This window comes from Myiozetetes cayanensis, unplaced genomic scaffold, assembly GCF_022539395.1.
Source record: "Myiozetetes cayanensis isolate MyiCay16 unplaced genomic scaffold, myiCay2020 scf3, whole genome shotgun sequence".
Taxonomy (NCBI): domain Eukaryota; kingdom Metazoa; phylum Chordata; class Aves; order Passeriformes; family Tyrannidae; genus Myiozetetes; species Myiozetetes cayanensis.
The window spans coordinates 1,927,060-1,944,658 of record NW_026087521.1 but is presented as its reverse complement, the minus strand read 5'-3'; positions in this window follow the sequence as shown (position 1 = coordinate 1,944,658).

Below are 17,599 nucleotides of genomic sequence, written 5' to 3'. Positions count from 1 at the left end.
TAAAAATACAGTTTTTGTCTCAGAGGTGCCAAAAATCAAGGCCACCTTATGCCAGGCACAACATGGGTAAGTAGATCATCTCTGCCCTGTAGAGCTTAAAATTCAACCAGTCAGGACAATGTGTAAAGGAAACAAGGGGCTTAGAGAGGTGAGCTGACTTGCCAAAATCATCTTGGAAATTAGTTCAGGGCTGAGAATGGCACTGTGGTCTCCAGCCAGAGGCAGGATTGCTACAGCACGGTGAGACTGTCCCATTAGTTATGCATTTGAATATTCCAAGTGCTGGAGTGTTCATCATTTTTCTTGGAGGTTGTCCTTCACCCTGACCATCAGAAACTGATCTCTCTGATATTTACCTTGAAATACTGCTCTCCCCAGCCATAATCCTGTTTACTGCCCAACACAGTTTTCTCTCCTTCTCTGGTTTTTACACCCTCCAGAGATCTTTGGTGTTTTAGGATGTGCTTTTACCCGTCATTGCCCAGTGGAACTACACACCTGCTCCTTGATCCTCTCACTGCTCTCCCCTGAATATTTCTGGTTTGTCAAAGTAATCCTGTGCCAGGTTGCCAATACTGTAGTCCTTTGGAGGTAGTTGCACCAGAGAAAACTCCTGTTATTAGGAAATCAACGCTTTCCACCCAGAACTTGTGCCACCACCGTGCCATTGCTGACCTGCAAGGCGGACACCTTGGAGGTACATGACAGGATGGCACCAACGTGTCACACATTTAAGCCAAGCCTTGGCAAATTCGGGTCAATTTGAAGCCAGGGAGTGGCCTGGCAACTTCTTCTCATCAAATGAGGTGGGATCACCAGCAGTCCTCTTTGGGATGCAGGTGATCACTCAGTCTGGGTTTAAAAGGGTTAAAACAAAACTCCTGCCCTCATCTGGAGCACATAAACAGAAGTCAGAGCTCCTGATACCAATCTAACAGCACGAATGGTTGTGTCCAAAATTCTATGTCATTGCCAGGTAAAAGCTCAGGTTTGAAACAACCCTCCATGGGTGCAACACACCGAGATGAGAAGACCATTCCTTTGGCCAGCAAGGGAAGAGGCTTTGAGCAACATTATCCATCTGCAAAGAAAGAGAGGAATGCTTTGAGCAACCTGGTCTACCTGTGGCAGGGGGTTGAACAAGATGATCTTGAAGGTCCCTTCCACCCTGAACCATTCTGTGATTCTATGATTTCTTTTGCATCTGGTCTTGTAAGAAGGTTGTTTGGAATCATGAGTGTTCTGCAGAGCTGGAAAAGAATCTCCCAAGGATTCTTCATCTGTGCTGGTACCATGTAATGCTTTTTATTACTGATTCGGACGTGGGAGATGCTTGAATTTTCTGGGGGTAATGAAATAAGGGCAGTGGTTGGGACTCAGGAGGACATAACCATTTTGCAGGTTGATTTTAATAGTGAAGGTGAACAGGCACAGGAGCAGAGTATGCAATTTAACGTGGCTGAGTGTGAAATGATTCACAGGGGTAGGAGCAGCCTCTGAGCTAAGTGCATTTTAAATTATGCTGAATTAGTAGCACAAAGAAGTGAGATCCAGACTTAACCCACAAAATGAACACTGTACAGTGATGGAATATAATGTCTGGGGGGTGGGGTCAGGCCTCCCCAGGAGGTCAACAGGAGAAGCAGGTGAGGGCAACAGCAGGCTCGGATAATGACCATTAGGGTCATTAGAAGGAGATTCATTTGCTTCCCTTCCTCCTGCTGCCAAGGCTCATCCTCAGCTGCTCCTTAAAGCTGTCAGGAAACTGGGGCTGCTCACACCCTGTTTTCTGATCTTTATTACTTTGCCAAAGTTTAATTGGCCCAGCTGATGCTCCCCAAGCTGGGTGCCTGCTGCAGGCTGGTTAGTTGGTTATTTGTGCTGTTATCTGCCAGAGGAGGTGGAAGCAGGGAGGAGGGTGGGAGGCTTGGGTTTCAGTGGGAAATAAGTGCAACTCATTCCAAGTCAAAATGCACTGAGCAAACCATTAAAAAGGGTTGTTATGGCTTTCTAGGGGGAGCAGCTCTGACTCTACCATGCTCTGGAACAGGGATTTGACATGGGAAAGCAGAGATGGAGCCATTCTGATGTCTGGGGAAATGGCTTTTTCCATTCCCTGGGGGTCATATATTTGCTAAGCCAAAAAAAAACCTCCAAAACCTTGAGCTTCCCAATTAGTCAAGAAAGGCTTGTTAGTGACTTGGTGATTCAGTGCCCTGAGTCATCCATGTGCACTGGCCATGCCCCTTCCCCTCAGCCATCCAGGAAAGCAGCTGGATAAACCAGGGACACGGGAATGTTTGTCAGCACAGCACAGGGAGGCTGACCTGGGACCTTCCTTGCAACTCTCCCCTCCTTTTTAAGGCAAGAACTTGGAGCAAGGAAACCTTTCTCCATAAATTCTTAAGGGTGACTTTTTGGTTTTCCAGGCAATGAGTGAAGGAAATGGAATAGAATGGGATGGGATAGAAATAGAAACAGAAACATAGAATAGGAATAGAATAGAATAGAATAGAATAGAATAGAATAGAATAGAACATTTCAGTTAGAAGGTATCTACAATCATCATGTAGAGAATATAACATGTATAATATACATATTATATAATATATATAATATTAGATATTATATTAGAGAGACTATATAGAATAGAACAGAATATTTCAGTTGGAAGGTATCTACAATCATCATACAGAAAATATAATATACATATATAATATATATTAGATTTTATATGGAGAGAGAGAATAGAATAGAATATTTCATTTGGAAGGTATCTACAATCATCATATAGAGAATATAACATATATATAGTATTATATGATTATATATTATATAATATATATTAAATATTGTATATAGAGAGGCTGTATAGAATAGAATAATTTCAGTTAGAAAGTATCTACAATCATATAGAGAATGTAACAGATATATATTAGATATTATATGAAGAGAGACTATAGAATAGAATAGGATAGAATAATTCAGTTAGAGGTTATCTACAATCATCATACAGAAAATATAACATATATATTATATAATTTATATTAGATTTGATATGGAGAGAGAATAGAATAGAATAGAATAGAATAGAATAGAATAGAATAGAATAGAATAGAATAGAATAGAATAGAATAGAATAGAATAGAATGTTTCAGTCAGGAGGGACCTGCAATGACCATCCAGTCCAACTGCCTGTCCACTTCAGGGCTGACCAAAAGTTAAAGCACATTATTAAGGGCATTGTCCAAATACCTCCAAAACACTCACAGGCCTGGGGTATCCACCACCTCTCCAGGAAGTCTGTTCCAATGTTTGACCACTGGTGAAGAAATACTTCCTAATGTCCAGTGCAAACCTTCCCTGGCAGGGTTTTGTACCATTCCCACGTGTTCCATCACTGGATACCACCAAGATCAGCACGTCCCTCTCTGCTTTCCCTCCTCAGTCCCCTTTTTTCCAAACTAGACAAAACCCAGCAAGAGTAAAGAACAAAAAAGGAATGAGATAGAAGAAGACCTTGCCACAAGCAGACATTTGTTGAGAGCATCTGGACTGACAGACAGGTATTGACTGCACCCCAAACCACGGCAGGGCATCATTTTGGGATGGGTTTGGACCAGAAACTCCCCAAGAATCCTGCCTGTGTTAGTTTTTAAGCACTGACATAGCCTGGTGCTCCCATCTCACACTTCCTCGCTGTCAGCAGCCAGAAAGGAGACTTTTCTGCTCTCTCATGGTGATCATCACGGAGCACAACATCACCACAGCTGGCACAAGCCAAGGGGCTCTGTGGGGTGGATCTGAGAGACGAATCCCAGTGACAACCAACAGAGCAGGCAAGAAGGAGGAATTTATGGAAATGCAGCCTCTTTCCTTAAAAAAAAGAAGAGAAAAATTAAAAAAAAAAAAAAAAAAAAGAGAGAAAATTAAATAGAGAGAAAATAAAGGAAAGAGAAAATTAAAAAAGGAGAAGAAATAAAAAAGATAAATTAAAAAAGATAAATTAAATAAAAGAAAATTAAATAAAGATAAAATAGTAAAAAAGAAGAAATAAAAGGAGAAAATCTAGAAAAAAAGGGAAAAGAAAAGAAAGGCAGTTATTTATAACGTCGAGACAAAAGAACATCAGTGTTTTAAACTCAAAGCTACGAAACCGCCATTGTACACACTTGAATTTAACCCCTTTCCCATATATTCATTATATATAATCTTAATTACATGGTTTCATGGGTTCTGTCTGCAGAACTTGGCTCACAGGACACAAGTTGCTGACCGAGCCAGGCCCCAGGTCTCTCCCTGTCATTCCATGGGGGAACCCCATCCCACCCCTGCTTTTTCCACTCAGCACACGAGCCTTGCCCAAAAGGCAGGGTGACAAATCTCAAATTCTTTCCTCTGCTGTTGCCCCGTGCCAGAAGTTTCACTGATATGAACAACTTTGCTTTCCAAACACTCCCCTGAGCTGAGGCTGCAGCACAAACCTCCCAGGAAAGGAGCTGAGATACCGAGATAAAACCCACACATCCATTAGGGCTGCTTGATTGGAGCTGCAATGATTCATTTCTTTCCAAAAGGTCAGCCTTTTTTTTTCTTTTTTTTTTTTTAAGAGGTTTTCTTTGTTAGATCTTTAAGATACAATTAGTTTTACTGCAATTTAAACTATTTAACATTTTTACAAAGTACACCACCCGGTTTCAATGAATGGTCAACAAAGAAGGTTTTTTTAGTCTAAATTACTTTCTCTGTGTGTGTGTGTGTGATGAAGGGACTTTTGTGGTAGAGCCAGGGCTGGAATAGGGCTGGTCACAAAATAAAAATTCTCTCTTGAATGAGGAGAAATGAATAATCAAGGTTTAATTTTTAAAATGAAAAATCAAGGTTGAATTTTTAAAATACATTAGTGAATCTGGATCTTCTGCAAAGAACGAGGGGGCAAAAAGAAGTAGAGTTGTGGTTAGATTGTGTTTCTGGAATGAACTTAGGCCAAGCTTTAGTCCCTGCTCTGAATCAAGTAGAATCAAGCTCTCCTGAAATCATTCCAGGTTTTGAATAAATAACTGGAATATTCACAAGATAAGAGGCAGACTAAGGAGAGAATCACACACCCTCGAATTAATGGGTTTCCCACCTTCAAACGAGTTTCTGAATTTATCTGTCACCTAAAACCCTGTTCTGATCATCATAAACCTTCCTGCTCAATCCAGTTTTTCCATCTTGGGACATTTGGGACGTGTCTAAGTTTGGCACTGGTTTTTGTCCCCTCCTGTATCTCACCCACTTCATCACTTCCACCGGGTCCCACAGCCTTCACAATTCCTTGTGCAGCACAGGAGACAGACCCTGTGCAAGGAAACAGGGTCTTCATGAGAGTTTTGCTTCCCCCAATAACTCGTGGAAATGGGAGATTGGGTAAACCCTAAAGTTTTGAGGGGAAAATGCAACGCAGTCAGCAGGAAACACAGAATAACTCAGAGAATCACAGAATAACTTGGGCTGGAAAGGACCTCTGTGGAGGTCTCTGGCCCAGCTCCCACTCAAAGAAAGGTGAAATTAAGTTTGATCAGCTTTGAATTTAGATGAAATTGCTTGAGGTCATCTGCTTGTGTGGGTTCAGAAGAGAAATAACCCAGTGTTGGGGTTTAATCCCAGCCAGCAACTCAGCCCCACACATCCCAGTGGGATGGGGAGACAGTGGGAAGGGTAAAAGTGGTAAAGCTCATGGGCTGAGACAAAACCAGCTTAATAGGGAGAGCAAAAGCCAGGCAAAGCAAGGAACTGATTCCCCACTTCCCACCACAGGCAAGAGTTCAGCCATCCCCAGGACAGCAGGGCTTTACCACATGTAACAGTGACTTGGGAACACAAACACCATCACTCCAAACATTCCCACCTCGTTTCCTCCCGGCTTTAAACGCTGAGCACGACTCCATAAGGTTCTGGAATATCCCTTTGGTCAGTTGGGATGAGCTGTCCTGGCTGTGTCCCCTCCAAAGTCCTTGTGTACTCCCCAGGGATGGGGTGGGGTGAGGAGCTGAAAAGGCCTTGACTCACTGCAAACACTGCTCAGACTATAACAAAAACATCCCTATGTTACCAACTCAAAGCCAAAACACAGTCCCATATCAGCCACTGGGAAGAAAATTAACTCTACCCCAGCCAAAATCAGCACATCCAGGGATTTTCTTCGGAAGGGCTCAACAGCCATGTGCAGACACTCATCTCCAGGGGCTTTGCTGCCTCTTCTCAGGAGAATCCTGGCTGTAAATGTTGCACCTGAGCAACAAATTGCCTTGTCCACATCCTGTCTGTAAGGCATGGACGTGCCCATCCATTACCCTGTTGCAGAAACGTCAGAGCTTCATGAGCTGTTCCCAAACCTGCTTTGCTTTCCAGGTGGGATAACCACAAACCGCGTTCCCTGCTCTCTCTGAAGAGCTTCACAGCCCCCTGTCTGAAACACACAGCAGTTTAATTGCACTCATTAGTATGTTCAACATAATGTGACGCCAAAGAAACAAGCACTGAGCGTTCAACCAGCCAGATGCATGAGAAAGGTGACGTTCCAGGCCACGGGAGTACCTCATGGAGAGGCAGACTGGCTGACTCCCTCCCATCCCCAGTCCTTGGGCAATTAGAGCTTTCACCCTGGGCCCACGTGGGCAGCGGCCACCGGCACCCCGCCCTTTCCCAACTCGTCTTTGTAGCCTCAATGTCCTTTTAATGCCGAATTTTTGATGTAATTATTTATTTACGGGGCCGTGCAGCCTGGAGGGGCTTCGCTTACAAGGGTTGCGTGAGAAGACTGCGATCGCTCGGGCTCTGCAGAGGATGATTAAAGCACCGTGACTAAAGCGTTTCGAGCGATCTGTCCGAAAAAAAGGGCAGTGCACAAAGTGCCCTCTTCCTGCAGCTGCTGTCTGTGTTCAGAGGCAGATTTGTTAACTGCAGTGACAAAAGGGAGCTCTTTTTCTCTACTCCCCGGCGTTAATCAAATCCAGCGCGCGCTGGGTTTTACTCCTTCCAGTTGCCCGCTCAGATTGTTGACTCATTTCCAGGCAGCTCCACGCTCACCAGACTCTTGACAGCAGCGAGGTGGGAGACAGGTCCCCAAAGGCATAATTTGAAGACAGTATATTTTACAGAGCTGTCAAGAAGTTCTTCATTTGGGCTGCCGAGCCTTTATTACTGGTGACGTGTTGTAAGACAGAGAGGACCCAACTCGCGTCTCGGGTTTCAGGATGAGTTTGCAAGACTGATGGGAGGAAAAAAACCACACCAGAAAGAGTCCCTTCTCTTCAGAGTGGAGCTTATCTGAGCTGCTACAAGCCAAGTGAGATGATAAACAGGGACCCTCACGATCTGATTATCACAGTCACTTCCCAGGCTTGATACCATCGTTAATCCACGGACCACTATGAAATTAAACTGGCTGATCTGCCTGGATAGAGGCAGGAGTTGAATAGCTGAGGGATGATGAAAAGGAAGGGTGTAAAAGGGGAGGATGAAGGAATTCCTTTTCATCTCTTGGTTTATACAAAGCCAGCCTGAATATTCATTGTGGGTGGCAAAGTCTGGAGGAAATGGTGAGAGTTAAGAACCACAGCAATGGGAAATCTTAACTTGGGGAAGAGAAGTCTCATCACAAATACTTCCCTAAACTTTTCTAAGGTTTGTTGTCATGCAAACACTGGGTGGTACTTGCTTTTAGTAAGCAGGTGGAATTTGTTGTCTGACTCCAAAATGAGAAAGGAAGAACGAGAGGTGGAATTTAAGAGCATTTACTGGGATTTTAGAGCATTCTCCAGCTGGACAAAGCAGTGAAATGTACCTTGAAATTACAAAATCCCTCCTGAGGAGTAGTAGCAGCCTCCTACCCCACCTGTAAGAGTCAGGCTTTCCATGAAAACTCTGTGGTCCTGCAGGAAAAAAACAGCAGCAAAACCACAAGGTCAAGATGCCCAGAAAGGGGAGAGGAGGACGAAGCTACACCGTGAAGATGTAGGGCTTGAGATCTGCAAATACAACACTCACAGGAGGCATCTCACCAAGGAGCCAGTTTTCCAGAAGGCAGGACCCCTCCTCCTCAATAACCCCCTTCCCCTCCGCGAGTCTCTGAAGTAAAAACTGCCCCGAGCTATTGCACGCACCAGATTCACTCCCCAAAAATAGTTCCTCCTCAAACAGAGGAGGATGAAAGGCGTGAATTCCAACCCCGCCTGATTTTCCTGAAAGCGGCAAACTCCGCCGGTTTCGGTGGACTCTGCTCTGCACTGATGTCCCCGAGATCAGAGGTGGGTCTCGGTGACACGGAACAGTCCCCCAAATTGTCCCTGGCACCGTGGGCATCCTTTGGTCCTGTCAAAACCTCGGCCCCAGCAGCACCAGCTCCACAAAACCCCGGGCCAGCAGGAGGCTGGAGGGGCTTTCATGGAGGGAGGTGGGGGTTTGTCATCTCTCCTTTGAAGAGGCAGAGCAGCAGTCAGGTGTTCCAGCCCGGCTTTCACAAACGGAGCCCTGCGAGGAGTTACAAGGGGAGGGAGCCTTTTAATCTCTGAGCCGGCTACAAATCGAAGGTGAACCTCATTAACTTGGACACTTTGTGTGTTAAAAAATGAGGAGCGTTTCACCTAATGAGAAGCTCTTAATGGGTGTTGTTTTGGTTTTTTTTTGCTAAATTATCATATTAAGCAGAAGATAATTAACAAGCGTTTTCTTAATGTGGCGCTCTACTGATAAAATCTCATTGTCTATAAATCATCAAGACACTACAAAAAAAAAAAGAAAAAAAAAAACACCCAAAATTGCTTTTTAATCGTGTTGGGCATTATGGCCAAAAAGTACAGGACAATTTTAATTGTTGGGGAACCAGAAGGGAAGGACAAGAATCTCTCCTCTGCTGGGGGCAGGCATAGGATCTCTTAAGGTAAATCAAGAATTTAAAGAGGTTTTTTTAAAACATTTTAGAGTAGTTATGGGCACTGATATGTCATTATTGAAGTGCCTCCCTCCGAGGTGCAACGTGGCAGAAGTTTGAGAGCAAATGTCAGAGCCAAGGGATACTTTGGTGGAGATGGGGGAGTTTCCTCTAAAAACCAACCAAACAAGCAAAAGAAAAAACCTGGAAAGTGAGTCAAGATGAAAACTTTAAGGTACTTTTTGAAAGTAGCATAGAATCTTTAATAACCACTTGCTGCTGGGACCTTTCACTGTCAGAAAGATCATTATACACCATGCCAGGAGATATTGCAGGTGGTCCTCCAGTAAACCCAGTGCTGGCAAGACAGGTTGAAACTGGTGTCAGGCTCATCCCATTCCACATGAAGGTGCTCCAGCATTCTGTGTTTCCTTTTGTTTCTACCAATTTTAACTCCACGTGGCCATCAAAATAGTATCTAAGGGTTTTCTATATTAATTCTAACCCACATCTCTACATCCCCTGCTTAAAGTGATGTAAGAATGCTGTGGTTAAACCACAAGTTGATCTGCAGTTTCCCAAGTCTCTCCTGTTCCTCCCAGCCCAACTCTCTGTTTAGCTGGACTCAATGATCCTTCTGTGTCCCTTCCAACTTCCAGGAATATTCTCTCCATGAAATACCTCCATGAGACCATGGCTCTGCCTTTCATATTTATCATTTTTGCCCTCTCTGTCTGCAGGGGAATTTGGGCCAGGGAGGATTCTGCAGGGAGGAGAGGTGTTCCCTGCCCACATTCCCACAACACCTGCAAACTGTGCTGGCTCAGAGTGACACAGGAACGATTTTCTTCTTGGCATCCAACCGCTCTGACCAGTTCCTGCTGGGTCTGGGACACACCAGAGGGCAAAGAACAAAACTACAGAAATCAAGCTCAGAAGCAAAGAGGAGAAGAGCAAAACAGGGAGAAAACCTTCACGTCCAAACTCTTGCAGAAATCTTGGAGTTTGGATGTGAATGCTTCATTTCTAGTTGATAATCCATAGATATACAGAAGAGCCCAGCTGCTCTGGGGTGTGGGAAAAGACCTTGGATCTTTTAGATCTTGTGGGAAATCACAGAATGCTCAAACCGAAGGACCCTTCTGATGGTCAGGGTCAAAACAACGATGCAAACACTGCCCATCAGTCCTCAGTCCACCTGGCAAACACGCATGAACCTGGGCATCCAAGGAAAATAAGCTTAGCTACACCAACACCCATCATGTGTCCTTAAGATAAAAAGTCCACCCTAATATGGTCAGAAAGGAGCATGATGAATATCCTGATGTTCCACCTGCTCTCCATCCTCCCACATTTGATGCACAGAGGTAGAGTCCCAATGCAGAAAACCCCAAAAAAACCTCCAGTAGTTGATTGTGAGCTGCATCCTAAGCAGGAATGCTGGAGGGGTGGACGGATAGATGGATGGAGGCTGGTGAAGCAAAGCTGGGCTCCTGCAGGCTGGAGGTGTGAGGAGCAAGAGGGTGGTTTCACCACAGGAATTTTGCATGAGGAGCTGGCAGGGAATGGCTCTTCCCTGGCCTGTCTTGTGCCTCAGCACTGGTACCACCACGGACTGAGGGAGTGGGTGCTGCTCTCATGGAAAAGGGAGTGGCAGAGCTGGAGAGACAGCAAGAGGTGAGAACGGATTAGAGTGAAAAACAAGGGGAGGAAGGAGCAAAACAGAGCTCTCAGCACGACCCCACGTGCTGGGAGGGCATCGGCTCCAAGCACAGGCCACGCGTTTGTGACACACCCTTGGCACTTGCTTTTACATCCAGCAGCACAAGGACTCGTCAGAGGTAGCTGAAAAGACCACCAGGAGCCTTCATCCAGAGCTCAGGCAGTGGAAACTCTTCCATTAACACTCCCTCCCTGCCAGCTCCTCTCCTTTTCTTCCTTGTCTCACCTCTGGGTCGCGGCCGGCATCTCGGCTGGAATTACCTCGGGCTGCTGCTGCACCAGCTCTGACCTCTGCTGCCAGTGTTTTCGGGGCAGGGGAGAGACTGACGTGGAGTGCTGGCTGATCAGTGTGAGCTGAACGCCCTGCTCTGCTGCCCCCTCCAGCCACAGACGCGACGGGGTGGGGATGGGGAGGTTCTTTTCGGGCTGTTACAGCGAATTTACTCCGTGATTCGTAGGAAGGAAAAATCCCTTTGGAATTTAAAACGGCTGTTAGCTCCCCTCGGTGCGCCCGTGCCCGCATGTGTGTAATATATATACAATATCAACCTTTATAAGAATAAAACCTAATAAAAAGAGGGAGGGGGAGGGCTGCTCGCCAGCCTCGCAGGCACAAAGCGCTGGGAATGCGAAGCAAGTTTTATAATCACCGTGGCATTTCCAGCGCGTTTGGCCACAAAGGCTCCGGATTGAATTGCTTGGCATCCCTCTCTCTCCGGCTCTCCTTGCATCACAAAGCCTCAGAAGCACCATTTGAAGTTTCAAAAGGAACGTGGGGGTTTTTTTGTGTGTGAATGAGATAATCAGCGCCGACTAATCTGCCACGCGCCCCTCCTTGTAATCCGCACACCTCCAGCTGAGGGAACAAAGCCGGGTCCCGCTAATCCCGCGGGGTCCTGCCTTGGAGCTGTTGCGCGGACCCCGTGGCAGGAGAGGAGGTGGGAAGGATGGTGCTGCCAAGAGCAGATGCGCAGCCTGTGTTCTTACAGCCTGACCCCTTGTTCTGCATAATTGCAGGTAATGAACTTCAGGACTGAGCCACACCGAGGCACATCTGGGTGCCCGCAATGACAGGACAGAGGTGACCCCACTGACCAGCCACGCGGGATCCGTGTGGGAAAGCACCCGCTGCCAGGAGCCCCAGAGCTCTGAGCCCTGCGGGTGGGACAAGGTGGGTGATGCGTCTCGCCCCCGAGATCGCCACCTCCTCCATCACCCGAGAACAGGTTTTAACCACACCTTTATATCCCGGCTAGGAGGTGAAATCACTTCCCAGTCCGTAAATGGTGCCGGGCTGCTGCGCTGAGAGTCGCAGGACCGGGGAGAAAGGAAAACCCTCATGCTCAGAGTACCCGAGGGGGAGGGAGAGGAGCTGTGCTGGAGTCTGGGCTGCTCATGCATTTCACATACAGAGCCACCGGATCAAACAAACAGCAAAACCCCAGGAGAAATCCCAGAGGCTCTGAAATCCCATGTTTCCTCATTGCTATGGAAGAAGCGTGCGCTGTGCAGGGAGAGGTGAGCAGGAGCAGGCGTGTGCCTGTGGGTGTGAGCGTGCACACATGCACACCTGTGGTGGCAAAGAGCACGTTTCTGACCCGAGGGCTCACCCCACATCATCTGCAGGAGTCAATTTTGCTGATAAAAACAGGCTTGGAGCTGCCTCGGTGGAACAAACAGGAGCGGAGAACATCCGCCCTTGGGATCTAAACTTGCTGTGCTGTTACAGACCACACCTCAATTAAACCCACGAAAAGCTGCCTTCCCCTTTCTCCAAAATCCACTCCAGGAAAGGAGATGATATTCCTGATGTACTGCAGTGAAAGCAATCCAGTTGACTGTCTTTGGAGAGCTCTGCTCTCTCCAGAAGGAGGAATCTCTCCTGCATCCATACATGCTCATTCCTGCTCTGTGCCTCTCCAAAGGGAGCCATCACTCTCTTCAAAACACTCTCCCGTAGTCAGCAGTGATAGGCAATGTAATAATACCTTTTATTGGGTCAATACATCAGCTGGAAAGCAGAAGCCATCCCTTTCTGCAGGTGATGGCCAAGGATTGACCTATGTGAGTGTGCAGGCCGGGGTATTACGGCTCTTGGTCCAGCCCCACAGGCAGGAGGGAACATTTACCTCTCTTGGTTTGTCTTCTGGTGCTTTATTGCATTTCCTGTTTTCTGAGCTGCCTTAATAAAACATCTTTCTGAAGGGCTCTCCACTGTGTAGTAAATATCCTCCCTCATCCACCAACTTGGACAGGGATCAATCAATCAGAGGAAGTCCCTTGGGATGCCAGGGAGCATCATTCAAGGTTAGGGACCCGTCAGGCAGGTGACAGCAGAAGGATTGCAATGCTTCTGCTTGGAATTAACCCCCCTGCTGATTGCCAAAGAAATATTTTTAAAAAAAAAAACAAAACAGGATGGGAGAGTCCTCCAAAGATGGGGAAGGTTTCATCTCTCATACCCAGCTGGGTTTCTTTAAACAGCCTGGGGGAAAACAGGCATCCCTGAAATCAGCCATCTGGGTGGCTTGGTATGTAACAGAGAATTCCTTGGGCTCTCCTGCCGGTGGACATGGAGGTTTAACCGTGGATTGAGGGGCATCACAAGTGCAAGGACATGGGAACCTTCCCACTGATAGATGGGGCAGGACCAGGGTGTAACAAACCCCATGGGCAAGGCTTGGTGGGGGCTTGTTTGCTTTGTGCAGCTCGGGACCAGCGTGAAATGCAAGCCCAGGGGTGGCACCACTCTGGTGGGCACGGGAGATGCCTGGTGTGAACCCAGCCTGGCTGTGCTCAGTGACAGGCCAGGTGACAAGGCACCTGTCCCCATGGAAAGAGTTCCGTGATAAAGCCTTGACAACAAGGTTTTGTCGCTGCCTGTGCTTCCTTTGCGGGCGTCTCTGACATTAACCCTTCGGTGCTTTCCAGAGAGCAAAGAGGAACCCTGAAGATTAATTTATTGCTCCGTTATTAACGCATTAAACTGTCAATATCTGCCTTTGGTGGCCTGCAGTGCCAGAGGGGAGTGTGGCAGCTCTCCTGGAAGGAAGCTGCGACCGTAAGTAACGATGACCTTTTAATTGGTCCATTATAAGGTCGGAGCTTGGCCACCACACTGGGAGAGTTCACTAAGCAGTTAATCCATTTAGCAGAGCCCAGGTCTATGGAGAGGATGTAAGTGGTGTGGTTGTTGTCTAAGCTGCATTTGAGAGTCATTAAAGGGTTGCTTTTTGCAGGAAGAGTCGTGTTTTAACAGCATTAGCTCCCGGCCCCGCCAGGCAAGCCCTGGCGAATTACCCTGCACCGAAGCTGCAGCTATAGATTTCATCTTATAGTTTCTGTGAGTAATGAATGATGGCTCTCAGACATCCCAGAAGAGGCTTCTAATGGCAACTGGCACGTGGGAGCAGATGATACAGCCAGGGAGTGAATTAAACCCCGAGCTCTCCACAGACAGCTCCTCTCCAGCTGGGCCGAGGGCAAGAGGCTGAGTTCTGGGAAATGTGTTTCCAGGATGAGCTTCATGATTTCATACTTTCCTAATTTCATAATCTGTGTCCTTCAAAAGGCTTGTCCTAAGGGGAGGGGGGAGGCATCACTGTTTAGTTGCAGAACCAGACAGCACCCACCAAATTCTGTCCTCCAACGTGGAGTTCGGGGGCTTGTGTGGGATGGGACAACACTGATTCAGAAGGGTGGGGTCAGAGGAGGTTTAGGTTGGATATTAGAAAGAGGTTCTTCACCCAGAGGGGGTTGGGCACTGAACAGGCTCTCCAGGGGAGCACCAAGGCTGCCAGAGCTCAAGAAGCATTTGGATGATCCTGTCAGGCCCACGGTGTGACTCCTGTGGATGGTTCTGTGCAGGGTTGAGGGTTAGACTTGAGGATCCTTGTGGGTCCCTTCCAACTCAGCATATTCTGTGGTTCTGAGAGAATGGGGAAGGCTGCAGGGATGCCAGGAAGGCAATGTCTGTGTTCCCCTGTCCTGCACCATGGGGATGGTTATCAGAAGAATAACAACGGCCAGTCATTAACACTTGTGTGTTTTAGGGATCTGTAGTTGTTAAGAAATAGCTAAGCCCACACAGGCACAAAATGCTCGAGTCTGAGGGTGTGATTTGGAGCTCCAGGTCATTCTCTGTGAGTAAAGGGCTCCAAATGGTGCTGAGGGGACAAAAAAGCCACATTGCTGCAGCCCCTCAGCACAGGCTGGTAAATCTTTGTGGGCCCCCAATGAGCCCCACAAAGTCCCCTCTGGAGGCAGCACACCAGGATGGTGAAAGGGCAGCATGAAGGGCAGCGAGCAGCACCCACCAGTGCGTGGGTTCACTACAGAGATGCTCCAGGGAGAGCCTGAGTTAAACCTCAAAGCCAGCAGAGATGGTCCAGCTTCCTTCCCCTCTCTGCTCTCCCTGCCTTTTGCTCCGGTGGATCTACAGCAGGTTTCATCTTCCAGCAATGATTATACAGGGGACCCTCTTAAACCTTCCCTGGTCAGAAGGACAGTCCTGCACATCTCCTCAAAGACCCCCAGTCACCGAGGAAGGGGGAGGGTGGATGGAAGTGCTGGAGCAGCCAGGACAATTAGACCACAGTGTCCCTCCTCCTCGGGGAAGTGATGGGAATCGTGGTGTAGAGATCCCCAGGGACGAAAGCTCAGGCTGTGGAGGTGCAGGGCCAGCAGGACACACCCACATTGCTCAGGTGGTGAGAGGTGACACCAAGAGTCAGGGTTAGAAGGGAAACTGGAGCCACCCACGGCTCCTCCTGCTGACCAGGACAGCGGGATGTGCTGCCCCATCGACAGAGCTGCAACCTGCACGATCTCCACCCCTGCACACTCCCATCTCTCCGAGGTTTTTTTCCCCAAAGCAGATCATCATGAGGGATCTAGGGGGCTCAGCCTGGACAGGAGGAGGCTCAGGGGAGACCTCCTCACTCTCTGCAGCTCCTGCCAGGAGGGGGGAGCTGGGGGCGGTCGGGCTCTGCTCCAGGGAAGCAGCAGGAGGACAAGAGGGCTTGGCCTTGAGCTGGGCCAGGGCAGGGGCAGGTTGGGCACCGGGAAGGAATTTTGTCCATGGAGAGTGCTCAGCCATTGGAATGGGCTGCCCAGGGAGGGGGTGGATTCTCCATCCCTGGAGGTGTTTAAGGACAGGCTGGATGTGGCATCAGTGCCATGGGCTGGGTGACAGGGTGGGGTTGGAGAAGGGCTTGGACTGGATGTTGGAGAGTTTTTCCAACCTGGCTGATTCTGTGATTCTATGATTCTACAATTCTGTGATTCTATGATTGTATGATTCTGTCATTCTGTCATTCTGTCCTTCTATGACTCTATGATTCTGTCATTCTGTCATTCTGTGATTTTATGATCATCGTGGCACTGCCATGACCTCTCCCCCTGGTCCCATCTGTGTCCAAACCAACCCTCCTGCTCACAGCCCAGATCAGTGCCTGGTAAACAGAAGCCTCTTTGTGCCCAAGCCCTGACCTTTGACTCAGCTCCCGATCCCAGCAGATTCCATGTGTCCTGCTATTTGTCTTGCTGCTCCCTGGGAAGAGGAAAAGGAGCAGGGAGGCTGCACCACCAGGAGCTGAACGGAGCAGGGCTCTATTCTTGGCTCCAGCTCAGACTTCCTCCCTGACCCCTGGAAAAATGGCTTACTCTGTCTATTCCTGGGCAGCACAGGGTCATACCCAGCTGCTGTGGATGACCACTGGAAGTGCTCGTAGCTGTGGGAGGATCAAAGGCTGGAGGATAAATTTGTTGCTGTGCTCGAGCCTGAAATCCAAACCTGGACTTTCCAGAAGCTCAGATGGCCAAGGACTGTGAGGAAACAAGAGGAACTGTGGGGTTTTACTGCCACACTTTCCTCATCTCCTTTACCTTCTTCATCATCACATCACATCCCTCCACAGCACAGCTTCCTCCTCCTCTGTGCAGGTCAAATCCAGACCCCCATCTACACCTTTCTCCTCACCTCTGGGGTCATCGGTCCTACTGATGCTCCTCCATCTCTTGCTCCTGCACACCTCAGTCCTGGAAAAAAGGGCAAAGTTTTGGCAGTTCCCAAGTTTCAGGCTGCTAAGCCCAGTCTAGAGACGCAGACTCTGGGTCTATTCTCTGATAGCTTGGGTGTTTTACACCCGAAAAATTCTTGTGGGCAAAAATGGATCTCACCAAACGGAAGGAGAACAGCGGTGTTTCATCAGTGCACGTGTGGAGCTCACCGTGCCAGTGACCTTCTGGGCCCCACAGGCAAAGGCACAGGTCACCCCCAGCAGAAAGGGTTGCCACTGGGAGCTGTCACCACCCTAAGGAGGTCCTGCAGGGATGGGAGGCATCTGGGAACAGGCTCCTCCTTCTCTGGAGATATTCAGAAGTTGTCAGACACAATCCTGAGTGGATCCTGCAGAGAGGCTGGACTGGATGACCTCCAGCGGTCCCTTCCAACCTCCCCCATCCTGTGATTCCGTGACATGCATCCAAATCCTGGTGCAGGAGACTGGGGAAAGGTGTTAACTTGCATTATGCATGACAAGAAGGTCACTTTTAATAAACTTCAGTCAGACACCCACAGGTAACCTATGGATCCTGTTGGAAGGATCTTAGAAAAACCCTCCTGGGCATTGCCATGAGGGAAGGAAGACCCAACAGTGCAAGTTTACTGTGCTTATTGCCTTCCTGCCTTCAAGAGTTGCTCCATCATCATCCTCACAGCTGGTTTTCCATGGAGATGATGAGCCCCAACTGTATTTCAGACCATTCAGTGGCAGGAGGAACCAGGCAGGACAAAGCTGAGCACCCCTGGTGGATGCACCGTCCCCCAGGCTGGATGTGGGGCTCACTCCACCCTCAAGCCCACGAAGGTCAGTGCCCAAATTCTTAGAACTCATTTAAAATCCAGACACAAGATTAATTTGACTGACAAAGGACTAATTGGTTTCAGGACTAATTAAG